The sequence below is a fragment of the Palaemon carinicauda genome, chromosome 28, assembly GCF_036898095.1.
Source record: "Palaemon carinicauda isolate YSFRI2023 chromosome 28, ASM3689809v2, whole genome shotgun sequence".
Classification (NCBI taxonomy): Eukaryota; Metazoa; Arthropoda; class Malacostraca; order Decapoda; family Palaemonidae; genus Palaemon; species Palaemon carinicauda.
The window spans coordinates 60,730,103-60,745,102 of NC_090752.1; the positions used below are offsets into that span (position 1 = coordinate 60,730,103).

The 15,000-nt window shown below is 34.0% G+C and overlaps 1 protein-coding gene across 2 annotated transcripts in view; it reads left to right on the forward strand.

The window, feature by feature from the left end:
- Positions 1-3,657: 3,657 nt before the first annotated feature.
- The window catches only part of LOC137622066 (uncharacterized transporter YutK-like), a 32,145-nt gene continuing 20,802 nt past the window's right edge, over positions 3,658-15,000 (forward strand). The window contains exon 1 of one of the 2 annotated variants that reach the window (XM_068352541.1): positions 3,658-3,921. The gene's annotated coding sequence lies outside the window, so the exon portion shown is untranslated. The remainder of the gene's footprint in view (positions 3,922-15,000) is intronic. The other variant, XM_068352542.1, reaches the window with a different exon arrangement.

Here is a 15,000-nt window from a genome sequence, read left to right on the forward strand (position 1 = left end):
TGGAGTCCTACACTCGATAGGAAAGGTCAGTCGAGAACTACGTTGCACAAGAGTCGTCGCCCCTGAGGAGTCGACCTGCCATATCTGACCCAGAGTAACTTCTCTTCCTATTTAGACCCACAAGAGTCTCCTTCAGAGGTTCAAAGGCCGCTCATGAATGGCAGAGGGCAAGGGACAGTGACATTGCCCTGAGGAGTATGAAGCGTGAAGTGGGAGATGATGAATGAAGTATTGAATTAAAAGTTCAAGATAGAGACGACTGGTGAAAACTACGAGGCCCTTTAAAGGCCTTAAAGGCTGCTCATGAATGGCAGAGGCAAGGGACAGTGACATTACCCTATCGAGCAAGACAATGCCCTTACAGACTGACCATACTATGATCAGCGGCCAGGGCCCCTCTCCACCCAAGCTAGGACCAAGGAGGACCAGGTAATGGCTCCGGATGACCCAGCAGATAGACCTTTATGCTCTCCCAAACCGCCCATCCTTAACTCACAAGGATGGTGAGGTTGCAGCGACCAAAGCAACGAACGAGTTTAAGCGGGACTCGAACCCTAGTCGAGCGATCACCAGTCAGGGACGTTACCATATCATCTCTGTGTTTTTATAACTCAGAAGCTTTGAACGTTTAGCGGATGGTTTTGAAGGCAAGAGAAAGGGCTAGACAGCTTCTAAAACGTTTAGATCTTTGATCAGACTGCCTACATTGTTTAAAAATTTGCATTATAAAACTGTAAAAATCCTGGAATGAATGTTGTCAGCCATTTAATGTTTTAAAAATGGATATATTGACGTAAAGGAGTGATATTACGGTCATCAATCCGTAAAAGATAATAACAAAGTAGGGTAAAATTACGGTCGCCTGTATTTTACTGAAATACGGCTTAAAGCAGTATATTTTTACGGAGAATTTCAGATTAAAATTTGCAACGCTTCCAAGAGGCTGAAATCACTGCAGGTTTTTCCTTGTTTACTTGAGGAGAGAGAGAGAGAGAGAGAGAGAGAGAGAGAGAGAGAGAGAGAGAGAGAGAGAGAGAGAGAGAGAGGAGAGAGAGAGAGAGAGTATGATGTGGGTGTTACTAGAAAATAAATCCTAATTTATTAACGTGATTTTAGTGTATATTTTCAATTTATTTATCATGGAACCGAGAAACTGTTTCTCTTCTGCACTTGAATCTGGATGTAGCCAAGAATTTTATGAGCAATTCTTACTGGGGGTTGTTGTTGTTGTTGTTGTTGTTGTTGTTGTTTAGGAGTTTGAGCTGTCAGTGCACCTTACGCGTTACACTATAGGTACTCCGTCCAGCATGGTAGATTCATTCGCAGCACATCTAGAGAAGGACACTCCAAAATCAAACCATTATTCTCTAGTCTTGGGTAGTGCCATAGCCTCTGTACCATGGTCTTCCACTGTCATAGATTAGAGTTCTCTTGCTTGAGGGTACACTCATGCACACTATTCTATCCGTTTCCTTATTTCCTTTCCTCACTGGGCTACTTTCTCTCCGGGAGCCCTTGGGCTAATAGTATTCTGGTGGTAAGGGCTGAGGAGACTAGCTATGGTAGGCAGCTCATCTAGGAGAAGGACACTCCAAAATCAAACCATTGTTCTCTAGTCTTAGGTAGTGCCATAGCCTCTGTACCATGGTCATCCACTGTCATAGGTTAGAGTTCTCTTGCTTGAGGTAGACTCGAGCACACTATTCTGTCTATTTGTCTTCCTCTTTTTTTTATTTTATTTTTTTTTTTTTTGTAAGTTTTTATAGTCTATAATGAAAGAGCTAATTTAATGTTGTTACAGTTCTTAAAATATTTAATTTTGATTGCCCAATACCTCTTGTAGTTTAATTATTTGTTTGTTTCTTTTCCTCACTGGGCTATAGCTTAGTTAGTAATAATAATAATAATAATAATAATAATAATAATAATAATAATAATAATAATAATAGCTAAGGTATTGTCACTGTCCCTTGCCTCTGCCATTCATGAGCGACCTTTAAACCTTTAAACCTCAGGATCCTATACATTTCTTTAATCTACAGGTTCAATATATATTCAATATACAGATTCCAGATAACTGCCTATAGATTCCGCCCCGAACGCCATTGTATGGTAATAACCCATTTGTCCTTGGCACCCTAGCTATGGCCACCAACGCATGTCGAAATCACCGGAAGTAGGGTAGAACTTGATGTTCTCGAATCTTTCGAAACCATTGCAAACGTCTGGAAAAGGGGTTTCTTTTATTAGTACGAAGAAACGATATTTTGAACCCGTTTGGTGATAAGAGAGTAGGGATCGAGTATTTTACTCTTTTTCAAGATTGCTACCTCCTCGCTCACATGTTGTGGATCAGGGACTGGCTGGGCATTTAGCTCTGGCAGTTATGTTTTCCTTACATACATACATACATACATACATACATACCGAGGTAAAACACTGTTCATCTTACATACATACATACATACATACATACATACATACATACATACATGCCAAGGCCAAACGCTATTCACCTTACATTCACACAGAAATGCAACATGCATACATACATGCAGACATATATGCATACAAGCATTGCTGCACATAGGGTGGGCTCTCTTGATGGGAAAAAAGAGGACCAAAGTGGGCCCTTCTGATGGGACAAAAGATGACATAGGTGGGCCCTCCTGATGGGAAAAAGAGGAACAAAGTGAGCCTTCTTGATGGGAAAAAGAGGAGCAAAGTGATCCCTCCTGATGGGAAAAAAGGGGACCAAAGTGGTCCCTCTTGATGGGGAAAAAGAGGACCAAGGTGGCCCTCCTGATGGGACAAATGACCAAATTGGGTCCTTCTGATGGGAAAAAAAGAGGACCATTGGGTGCCTGCGTTAAGGACCAAGAAGGTCCCAAAGGACCAGCATAATAGAGCAAACAATGGCCAAGGGACCCACGTGATGGGTCCAGCGAGGACCAGTGGACCGCGTGATGGACCAAGGCGTCCCGAGGCGGCCTTGGATGGACCAGGTGATGGAAAATCAGAGGACCTCGAAATATGACCTTCGAAGGTTGCTGATGTTAAGATAAACTTTATGCTGTTGGGGGAGGAGATTTCTGTCCAGGATAAAGATCCCAGGTTGCCCTTCCCGTCGGCCTGTCCTTACAGGATACACTTTAGCTTCGCACTGATTCATTCTGCTGCATTTAATAACCTCTAGAAGGTCAAGGTATAACGCCAACTTGAATAGGAAGCGAAATTTTCCGAGGAAAGCATTTTGATGTAATAGTTCAGAGACATTGAGCAACAGGATATGATCAGTGTCTCTTAAAGAAAGTATGAATGAAGGCTTCAAAATAGAGTGACTTCCTCCTCTCTATTGTAACACATTGCACATCCTGTCAGCTTTTTAAAAAAAAAAAAACGTTCTTGGCAACTCTTCTGCTGGAGTTTCCATAATGAGATAGCTGGTATTTCGTAGCTGTAAATCATTAATTTACCAACTTCCAAATGATAAAGAAGCATTACCTGAATACAATGGCAGGCTAATTCTAACGTAATATAGATCAATGCTAAAGCTGTGATGAAATTAAGAATAGTATATATAACTTCGCTTCCAGGTAACTAGTGACAAAAAGAAAAAGAAAAACAAAAAAACAAAAACATAAAGAGACTCGTGGCCCTGAAGACCTGACAGTGTGTGTGTTGAAGTCGCCACAGGTGGAAGTGGGATCTTTCTCGCTGTGTATTTCGTACATACGACGTTAATTCCGGCGTAAGCAATGATACAAAGTCACAATTAATTCCTGTTTCTGATTTGTTTTTCGACCCGGTGATAAAGATATCTGTCTGTTAAGGCCCCCTTGCTGTTCCGAGTGAAAGGGCCGATTGAAAGTTGTTGTGGCTGGTTGGGCATCGCATAATTTCTCCGGAGATTTACTGAAGGTACGTCCGTCCTGTGAAGTTGTTTTTCTTCAATTATTATTACTAGCTAAGCTACAACCCTAGTTGGAGTAGCTGGGTGTTGTAATCCCGAGGGCTCCAACAAGGAAAGATAGCCCAGTGAGGAAGGGAAGTAAGGAAATAGATAAACTACAAGAGAAGTAATGAACAATTAGAATAACACATTTTAAGAACAGTGACAACATTAAAACAGATCTTTCATATATAAACTAAAAAGAAACCTATAGAAAATTTGATTTCTTGGGTTGGAAAAGCAGGATGCTTTAAACCCAAGGGCTCCAACAGGGGATAATAACCCAGTGTGGAAGGGAAGTAAGGAAATAAACTACAAGAAAAGTAATGAAGAATTAGAATAATACGTTTTAAGAACAGTGACAACATTGAAATAGATCCTTCATATATAAACCATAAAAAGAAACATAAAGGTATAAAGGTCGCTCATGAATGGCAGAGGCAAGGGACAGTGACATTGCCCTAGCAATCAGGACAGTGCCCTAGAGACTGACCATATATGATCAGTGCCCAAGCCTCCTCTCCACCCAAGCTAGGACCAGGGAGGGTCAGGCAGTGGCTCCTGATGACTCAGCAGATAGACCTATAGGCTCCCCCAAACCCTTCCAACCTTAGCTCACCAGGATGGTAAGGTTGTAGACACTAATGGCACTAACGAGTGTGAGCGGGACTCGAACCCCCGCCTGGCAAACACCAGGCAGAGACGTTACCAATCAGGCCACAGCAACATCAAGGAATTTTTTTTTTTTTGGATAAGACGTGTGAATATTGTTCTCTAAGGAAATATAATTTTTAAGTGATATTCTCAATTGTAAAGTGATAATCTTCAAACGTGTCGCATTTTAGACATGACTTCCTCAATATTGGTCTCGATTAAAGTGATAATCTCATAGCTGTGATTTATGTGATATCATGGCAAGCAATGTGTTAATCTGAGTGACATCCGGGATGGCAGTGAATCCACGCTATATTATTATTATTATTATTATTATTATTATCAATATTATTATTATATATTATTATTATTATTATTATTATTATTATTACAACTTAGCCTATAACTCTAGTTGGAAAAGGTAAATGCTATAAGCCCAAGGGCTCCAACAGCCCTATGAGTAAAGGAAACAAGGAAATGAATACATTATAAGAGAAGTGATACGATCAAAATAAAATATTTTTAAGAACAGTAACAAGATTAAATCAGAACTTTCATATATAAACTAGAAAAAACTTGAAAAAACAAGAGGAAAAAAATAAGATAGAACAGCGTGGTCGAGTGTACCCTCAAGCAAGAGGACTCTACTCCAAGACAGTGGAAGACCATGGTGGAGAGGCTATGGCACTACCCAAGACTTAGAAAACAATGGTTTGATTTTGGAGTGTCCTTCTCCGAGAAGAGCTGCTTACCATACCTAAAGAGTCTCTTCCACCCTTACCAAGAGGAAAGTAGCCAGTGAACAATTATAGTGCGGTAGTTAACCCCTTAAGTGAAGAAGTGTTTGGTAATCTCAGTGTTGTGAGGTGTATGAGGACCGAAGAGAATGTGGAAAGAATATGCCAGAATATTCAGTGTATGTGTAGGCAAAGGAAAAAATGAGCCGTAACCAGAGAGAAGGACCCAATATAGTACTGGCTGACCAGTCTAAGAACCCAATACCTCTCTAGCGGTTGTATCTCAACGGGTGCCTGGTGCCTCGGTCAGCCTACTACCTAACTACAAGAGAAATATTGAATAATTAGATTAAAACGAACCCCATCTAAATGTCACGACAGAAAAAAAACACAAGAAGTGCAACAAGCGAATGCTACTCTTAAATAGTTGTGGTTCTCTCTTCCAGCCTTGAAGGCTCCTTCCGGCTGGAGCTTGGGCTCTCGGGATTCCCCGGGCGTCTTCACGATCATCCTTGAGGATTTGGTCATTTATTTAGTACTGACCTCTGAGTTTCTCAACGATGTTGGAATGGGTTGAAAAGTCAGCTTTGCGAACATGAGTCTGTTTTCATAGTTTATAGATGACTGATTTATTTTAACGTTCTTACTAATCTAGAATATTTGTTATTTATTTTCTGTTTATTACTATCGTTTCTTTGCTATTCCCCTATTTCCTTTCCTCACTGGGCTACTTTTCCTGTTGGAGTCCTTTTGGCTTGTAGCATTCTGCTTTTCCAGCCAAGGGTGTAGCTTAGCTAATAACAACAACAACAATAATAATAATAATAATAATAATAATAATAATAATAATAATAATAATAATAATATGTATTTATTCATAAATCTTAGGAGTTTTATAGACTACATGTCAGGATAAGTTTAGCCTTTTAAGCTTGATAATACGAATTTAATTAATTCTTAGTTATAGTTCTTATTCTTGTGGTTTCTAACTTCAACTTTTTTTTTTTTACTTTTTCTGTCTGAAACTCAGTGTATGCCATTGTTAGTATTATATAGTATTCTAGATATTGTTATTTTTATATATTCTATCACCTATTAGATACAGGCTTTAGTTTCTATCTTATTCTATCGATTATTCTGGGGACTCTTATATTCCTTCTTTGCTCTGAAGCCAGGCGGATGACCTCTATTGACCAGAAGCCTGCCAAAGGTCACTGGTCCTCGTAAAATGACCTGGTAGATAAACTAACATAAAGTCCTGACCAAAGTAACCAGATTTGGAAAGCTAGTTCTAATATAAACATTGTGATTAAAGGTTTAATGGTCGCTCATGAATAGCTGAGGCCCTAAAGGCTAACCATATATACATATGATCAGCCTCCAAGCCCCCTATCCACCCACGCAAGGACCAGGGAGGAACATGCAAGCAGGTAGACTCCTAGGCTCCCTTGAACCTCCCCAACTTCAGCTCACAAGAATGGTAAGGATGCAGAATCAACAAGAAGCTATCGACCTAGAGATGGGCTTGAACCCCAGTCCAACATATCACCAGATACGGGCGTTTCCAATAGACCACCACAATGGACACATAGAATGTAACTAAACATTATTCGTGGAAGATATATTTCTGTATTGTCATTATGACAAGTTCCACCGGATGTGTAGGTGTGATCAGCCCTACGGGTGAAGAATCTTCAATGCTGTGACATTCTCGCCATGACACAGAATATATTTATATCTAGGCCCGTACCGAGTGGCCTTTACCCTTGGAGTATCAACGGTTGTTGAAGGTCACCTTGTACCTTGAGGAAATACCCAGCTGCTTCGAAGGGAATACCCAAGAGCAGGTAGCTGTTGCCCAAAGTGTTGCTATGCCCTACTGGAAACTTCCATGCCTGGCAATCTCCTGGATTAGGATTCGAGTCCCCTTCAAACCCTACTGTTTCTTGTAGCGTCTGCAACCTCACCATCCTCGCGAGCTAAGGAATTGGGGTGTTTGGGGGAGCCTATAGGTCTACCTGCTGAGTTATCAGCAGCCATTGCCTGGTCCTCCCTGTTCCTAGTTAGGGCGTTGTCACTGCGTATGCTATTCGCTTTTTATTTTCTGAATGTATTATTATTATTATTATTATTATTATTATTATTGTTGTTGTTGTTGTTGTTTTTGTTGTTGTTGTTGTTGTTGTTGTTATCATTATTATTATTATTATCTAAGCTACAACCCCAGTTGGAAAAGCAGGATGCTCCAACAGGGAAAAATAGCCCAGTATGGAAAGGAAATAAGAAAATAAATAGACTATGATAAGCAATGAATAAAACATATAAAATATCTTAATATCAATAACAAAGTTAATATAGATCTGCCATATATAAAATTATAAAGGGAGACTTATGTCAGTTTGTTCAACATAAAAACATTGAACTTTTGAAGTATAGCCCTATTTTAATGTCGTTACTGTTCTGAAAATGTTTCAATCTATTTGTTCATTACTTCTTTTATTTATTTATTTCATTATTTCCTTTCATTGGGCTATTTTTCTCTGTTGGAGCCCTTGGGCTTATAGCATCCTGCTTTTCCAATTGGGGTTGTAGCTTAGCTATTATTATTATTATTATTATTATTAACAACAACAATAATAATAATAATAATAATAATAATAATAATAATAATAATAATAATGATGATGATGATGATGATGATGATGATATATGGAATGCTGGAAATGTCAATTTCGTGAAATGTTGACATAAATGCATTGTAATGTCAAATATTTCGTCTACCTTAAAATTTTTTACAAATTTCTTCAAATAAATCCTAAGATGAACATTGAAGCACTTTATTTGATAGCATTTAATTAATGTTTTCAATTACATTTATACTTCCTTACTTCCTTTAGTGTATACTCTTTCCATTACTAAAGTCTAATAAATTTAGAATCGATTAAGGAAGATTTGTCTAATGATACACTGTTAAGAATTTGTCGTAAAATACGGTAAAAATCCTGGAATAAATGTTGCTAGGCATTTACAGTTTTAAAAACATATTTATTGACATAAAGGAGGTATATTACGGTCACCAACCCGTGAAAGATGATAATGTAGGGTGAAAGTTACGGTCGCCAGTATTTTACTGAAATACGGCTGAGAACAGTAGATTTTTTACGGAGAATTAACGATTAAAATTGTTTTTTTTTTTTTAACAGTTGTTTGAAGTATATATAGGAATTCCCCAGTTTTTGGTCACAAAGAACTTTCTAAACCTCACCAGACTGGGGTTCGAGTCCCGCTAAAATCGTTAGTTCCTTTAGTGTCTGCAACCTCACCATCCTTGCGAGTTAAGGATAGGGATTGGGTTTGGGGGAGCTTGTAGGTCTATCTGCTGAGTCATCAGCAGCCATTGCCTGGCCATCTTTGGTCGTAGCTTGGGTGGAGAGGAGGGTTTTGGGCGCTGATCATGTATATATGGTCTGTCTCTAGGGCATTGTCCTGCTAGATAGGGCAATGTCCCTGTCCCTTGCCTCTGCCATTCATGAGCGGCCTTTAAACCTTTAAACTGTAGTATGTTTCCTTCAAGAATTTGGAAGGGGTGGAGCTAAGTTAGTTGATTAGATAGTTAAATAGTTAAAAACGCCTCTCCCCCTTACCCCAATTAGCTAGAGGTGAGTGACCCCCCCCCCGTCTCCCATTAACTACGTCACTACCGATGTAGTTTTGATGTCGCAATGATGACGTCACGACATAGCTAGAAAATTATTACAAGTTTCAAAAGAACGGAAATTTTGACTTAATTAAGTTTTTTTTTTTTATTTTTGATAATGGAAATATTTTAATCTCTGGGTTTTTACTTGATCACATATATAATTTTTGCTATATGTAATTGATTTGAAGGTCATTCACATTATTCGAAAGATTTTAAACTCTGGGAGAATGTAATTGGTCAGAACAAGAGCCAATGGCATGTCGTTTAAAATTGGTGACGTCATATATAGAAAATGTAGAGATGGTCAGTATGTATATATATATATATATATATATATATATATATATATATATATATATATAATATTATATAATATATATATATATATATATATATATATATATGTATATATATATATATATATATATATATATATATATATATATATATATATATATATATATATATATATATATATATATATATATATAAATTTATATATAATATATATATTTATAAATTTATATATATATAGATTTATATATATATATATATATATATATTATATATATATATATATATATAATATTATATATATATATATATACCTTATCGTCGTGAAAGTGTTTGTGTATTGCCATGATCAGAAAAGCTCTACTAGCAAGGGTCATCTATACTAGGTTGGTTTGCTGTGGGTGATCAGACTAAAATCTTCCAACATCACCACCCTACTGTGGCCAGCGTGGTGATGAAAATACACAAAATATTTGTGTTAAACGACATTTGAATTGTTCATTACTGCTCACGTAGTTTATTTGTTTTCTTATTTCCTTTCCTCACTGGGCTATTTTGCTCTGTTGGAGCCCTTGGGATGATAGCATCCTGTTTTTCTAACTAGGGTTGTATCTTGGCTGGTTAATAATAATAATATTTTATTTTGATTGTCCATTACTTCTCATATCGTTTATTTATTTCCTTATTTTCTGTCCTCATTGGGCTATTTTTCCCCGTTGGAGCCCTTGGTGTTACAGCATTCTGCTTTTCCAACTAGGGTTGTATCTTGGCTGGTAATAATATTTTATTTTAATTGTTCATTTATTCTCATGTTTATTTATTTCCTTATTTCCTTTCCTCACTAGGCTATTTTTCCCCGTTGGAGCCCTTGGACTTATATCATCCTGTGTTTCAAATAATGTTGTAGCTTAGCTTAGCTACTACTACTACTACTACTACTACTATTTTTCTACTACTACTACTACTACTACTAGACTAATAATAATAATAATAATAATAATGCACTCGAAAGAGTCAGGAAATTGAATGCGAACAGACCAGGAAACGTTTTGCTGTCTGTTCTGAAGACGTTTCGAGACCTTCTTTTGTTTGTAAACAAAACGTTAGCATTGTTTTGATAACTTAAAAATGGCACCAAGATAACGGGAAGCGATGGACGAAATCCTTGGAGGATATCTCTTTGTAAAACATGTATGATATTTTCAGACTTTTTGTTTTCTAGGATAACTCAAGAGATTTTTTTTTTGTTTTTATTCGTAAAGCTGACTTAATCGGGTCCTAACTAACTTAGAAGTCTAGTCGTGTTAACTTAGAATCGGGAAAACTAAGTTTGCAAAAGCTTACAACTCGACAGCATTGTTTTGAAAATTAGGTCTAACCTTCGTCTAAGCAACTTGAAATACAGGTTAGATTAAATTGTAATCATATAGGCCTAAGCATTGTTCAGGAAATTTTTGGATAAATTATTATTATTATTATTATTATTATTATTATTATTATTATTATTATTATTATTATTAAGTTGGGAAAGCAGGTAGCTGTAAGCCCAAGAGCTCCATAAGTGAAAATTACCCTCAAGCAAGGGAACTCAACCCAAGAGAGTAGAAGATTTCTCATATGCATTAAAAATTTCGAAAATAAATGTTTGTACTCATTTGAATATATATATATATATATATATATATATATATATATATATATATATATATATATATATATATATATATATATATATATATATATATATAGATTGTTAAGATTTCGAAGTAAAAAGTTTTTACTCATTTTAATTTCTATATATTTATTTCAATTATATTTTTGTGTAAAAACATCTAGTTTACATTGAATGACAATTAATATAATTTATTCCCTTACTAAAAATAAACGAAAATTACTGATTGTCTTTCCTAAATACTTAAAATTCTCCAATAATAATAATGTAAGGTTTTATATTACCATTGTTCAAATATTATTCATGGTAACTGTCATTAGTTTCCTTCGTCTGGCAGCGACATAAATGCAAAACAGATTCAAACGTATCTTACTTTAGTTTACGTTTCTTGGAAATGTAAATGTCAGAAAAGATTTGTTATATTAATCTTTTATATCCTCACTAATAGATTGATTGATTGAATGCCAGAAATTTCAATCAATCAATCTATTAGTGAGGATATAAAAGATTAATATATGTTTTTGGCAGGGTTAAAATTAATGAACAGATATTTATTTTCTAGTTTTTGACCGTCCAATTCACTTATTCACTCAGAAACTAATAGGGAATCAGATAGAAAATTGAGCCATAAGTATTAGATAGTTTTATGATATTGTACGTAGAAGCCATATAGAATCAAAACAAATCGAAGAATATTTAAAAGGGAATCGAACGCGGAAGAAAGAATTGAAATAAACTCAATGTCTAACGGCCAGGGATTCAAGGATCGAAAATAACGGGTAAAATAGTACTTGGCATCTTTTAGATATCCGCTGTAGGATTTACTTTCGATAACTGGTCTTTGTACTGTATGTTACACATTGCAGGCGTAATTGGAAGGCATATTGTACAGTATATATATATATATATATATATATATATATATATATATATATATATATATATATATATATATATATATATACATATATATATATATTATATATATATATATATATATATATATATATATATATATATATATATATATATATATATATATATATATATATATATATATATATATATATATATATGTACGTATGTATATATACCCATATACTGTATATATATATATATATATATATATATATATATATATATATATATATATATATATATATATATATATATATATATATATATAGAGAGAGAGAGAGAGAGAGAGAGAGAGAGAGAGAGAGAGAGAGAGAGAGAGAGAGAGAGAGAGAGAGAGAGAGAGAGAGAGCTCTTTTAGGAGGACACTCCAAAATCAAACCATTGTTCTCTAATATTGGGTAATGCCATAGCCTCTGTACCATAGTCTTGCAACTATCTTGGGGTAGAGTTCTCTCTCTTGAGGGGACACTCAGGCACACTATTCTATTTGTTTCCTTATTTCCTTTCTTCAAAGGGCTATTTTCCTTTTTCGAACCCTTGGGCTTATAGCATCCTGGTTTTCCATTTAGCGTTGTAGCTTAGCTACTACTACTACTACTACTACTACTACTACTACTACTACTACTAATAATAATAATAATAAATTCATTCTTGAATCAAGGTTGAAATGGTACAGTTGAGCTTCTGGTAATTATTATTATCATTTATTTATTATTATTTATTATTGATCAGTCAGTTAATTTATCAATCAATTAATGATATCTATCATTTATTTAATTATATAAATCTCTTTCCTGCATGCGTATATTATAGGCAATTCTCGCCAGGGTGCCCCTTTTAGCTCGGAAAAGTCTCCTGATCGCTGATTGGTTGGGCAAGATAATTCTGACCAATCAGAGGGCAGGAAACTTCGCCGAGCTTAAAAGGGCACCGCTGCGAGTCAGTGCATATGCGCCTCATTAAAACAAATGGAGTATAGTTCATGGCCGTATATAACACGTTTGAATCACTTATTTTCATGTAACCCAAGAATCTATACTTACTTTTTATTTATTTTAACCCAGTTAATGGCAGAATTGATTGAAAAGCTCCCTCTTCTGCCATTGTGTGCTAAGCAGGTGGCAGGATCTGTCATATTATCACGTCCTTTGACAATACAGTCTCTTACTGAATTACTTTGCTCGATCGATTAGATTCTATTATTATTATTATTATTATTATTATTATTATTATTATTATTATCAGCATCATCATCCTTATTATTATTATTATTATTATTATTATTATTACTATTATTATTATTATTATTATTATTATTATTATTATTATTATTATCAGCATCATCATTCTTATTATTATTATTATTATTATTATTATTATTATTATTATTATTATTATTACTATTATTATTATCTTATTATTATTATTATTATTATTATCGTAATTATTATTATTATTATTATTATTATTATTATTATCATCATCACCGTCAGCATCATCATCCTTATTATTATTATTATTATTATTATTATTATTATTATTATTATTAGTTTTTGTTGTGTCAAAATTTGTGTACATTCTGATATGAACTGCGTAGAAGACTAACGATGATTGTCAATACACACACACACACACACACACTTGTATGTAGCCTGGCATCTCACTATCTTTCATCGAGATTAATTAGATTAAAATTGTATTTTTTTATATATGACAAATTCTATTGTTGAGAGGACTAATCTGGCTTTTCACTCATTTTTATTAAGATTAAGTAAATTAATTAAATTAAATTCATTAAATTAGATTAATAAAATTAATTAAATCAATTTAATTAATTAGATTAAATTAATATAATTAATTAAATTAAATTAATGTAATTAATTCAATTAAATTAATGTAATTAATTAAATTAAATTAATGTAATTAATTAAATTAAATTAGTTAAATTAAATTAATTAACTAATTAAATTAATTAAATAAATAAAATAAATTAATTGAATTAATTGAATTAATTAAATTAAATCAAATGAAATTAAATTAAAATTACATTTCTTTTGACAGAGGACTTTATTTCTCGAATTTAATTAATTTTTAGGACTATATACCTAATGAAATATATTAGCTTTTCACTCTCACTTTATAATCAAAGGAAAGGAAAAATGTATCTTTTATTAGATAAATTAGTTTAAAGTTGTGTTTTTGTATTTATGACAACTGGAAATATTAATTCTTCAGACAGTGAACTCGTTTTTGATATTGGGTAAGAGTTCTCTTGCTTGAGGGTATACTCGGGCACACTATTCTATCTAATTTCTCTTCCTCTTGTTTTGTTTAAGTTTTTATTGTTTATATAGGAAATATTTTTTCCCTTGCTTCCTTTCCTCACTGGGCTGTTTTCCCTTTTGGGGTCCCTGGGCTTATAGCAGCCCGCTTTTCCAAGTAGGGTTGTAGCTTAGCAAGTAATAATAATAATAATAATAATAATAATTGTAGTTGTAATAGTAATACTAATAGTAATAGTAATAATAATGATAATAATGATAATAATAATAATGATAATGATATTAATGATAATAATACAGTTTACTTCTTGTATTTAATAAATTTTTGGGATTATGTTTTTACTGAAATACCTTGAAAATTGGAAAGGACTAGAGGGAAAAATCTATCTTTTACCAAAGCAAGATTTGAAAGAGTGTATTGACTTAAAACACTTTTTTTTTTTCATCTTTTATTAGGAAAGACACATTTAAAATTCTTACAATTTATAACATATATACATCATAGTATAGTATAATAGAAGAGGAAATATCATTGGCAAGAGAAAGGATTAATGAGGTAAAAATATTTAAGTATTTAGGAACTGTGAACTCTAATACAGGGTCTTTAGAATTTGAGTTTATTGAAAGATTGAAAAAAGCAAATGAGACAGTGGCTAGGTTAAGTAAAATTTGGAAATCAAATCGCCTGAAATTACATGTAAAACTCAGACTATATATAAGTTTAGTGAGATCAGTGTTACTCTATGGACACGAGTCATGGTATGACACTGAAACAATATCCTATAGATTTA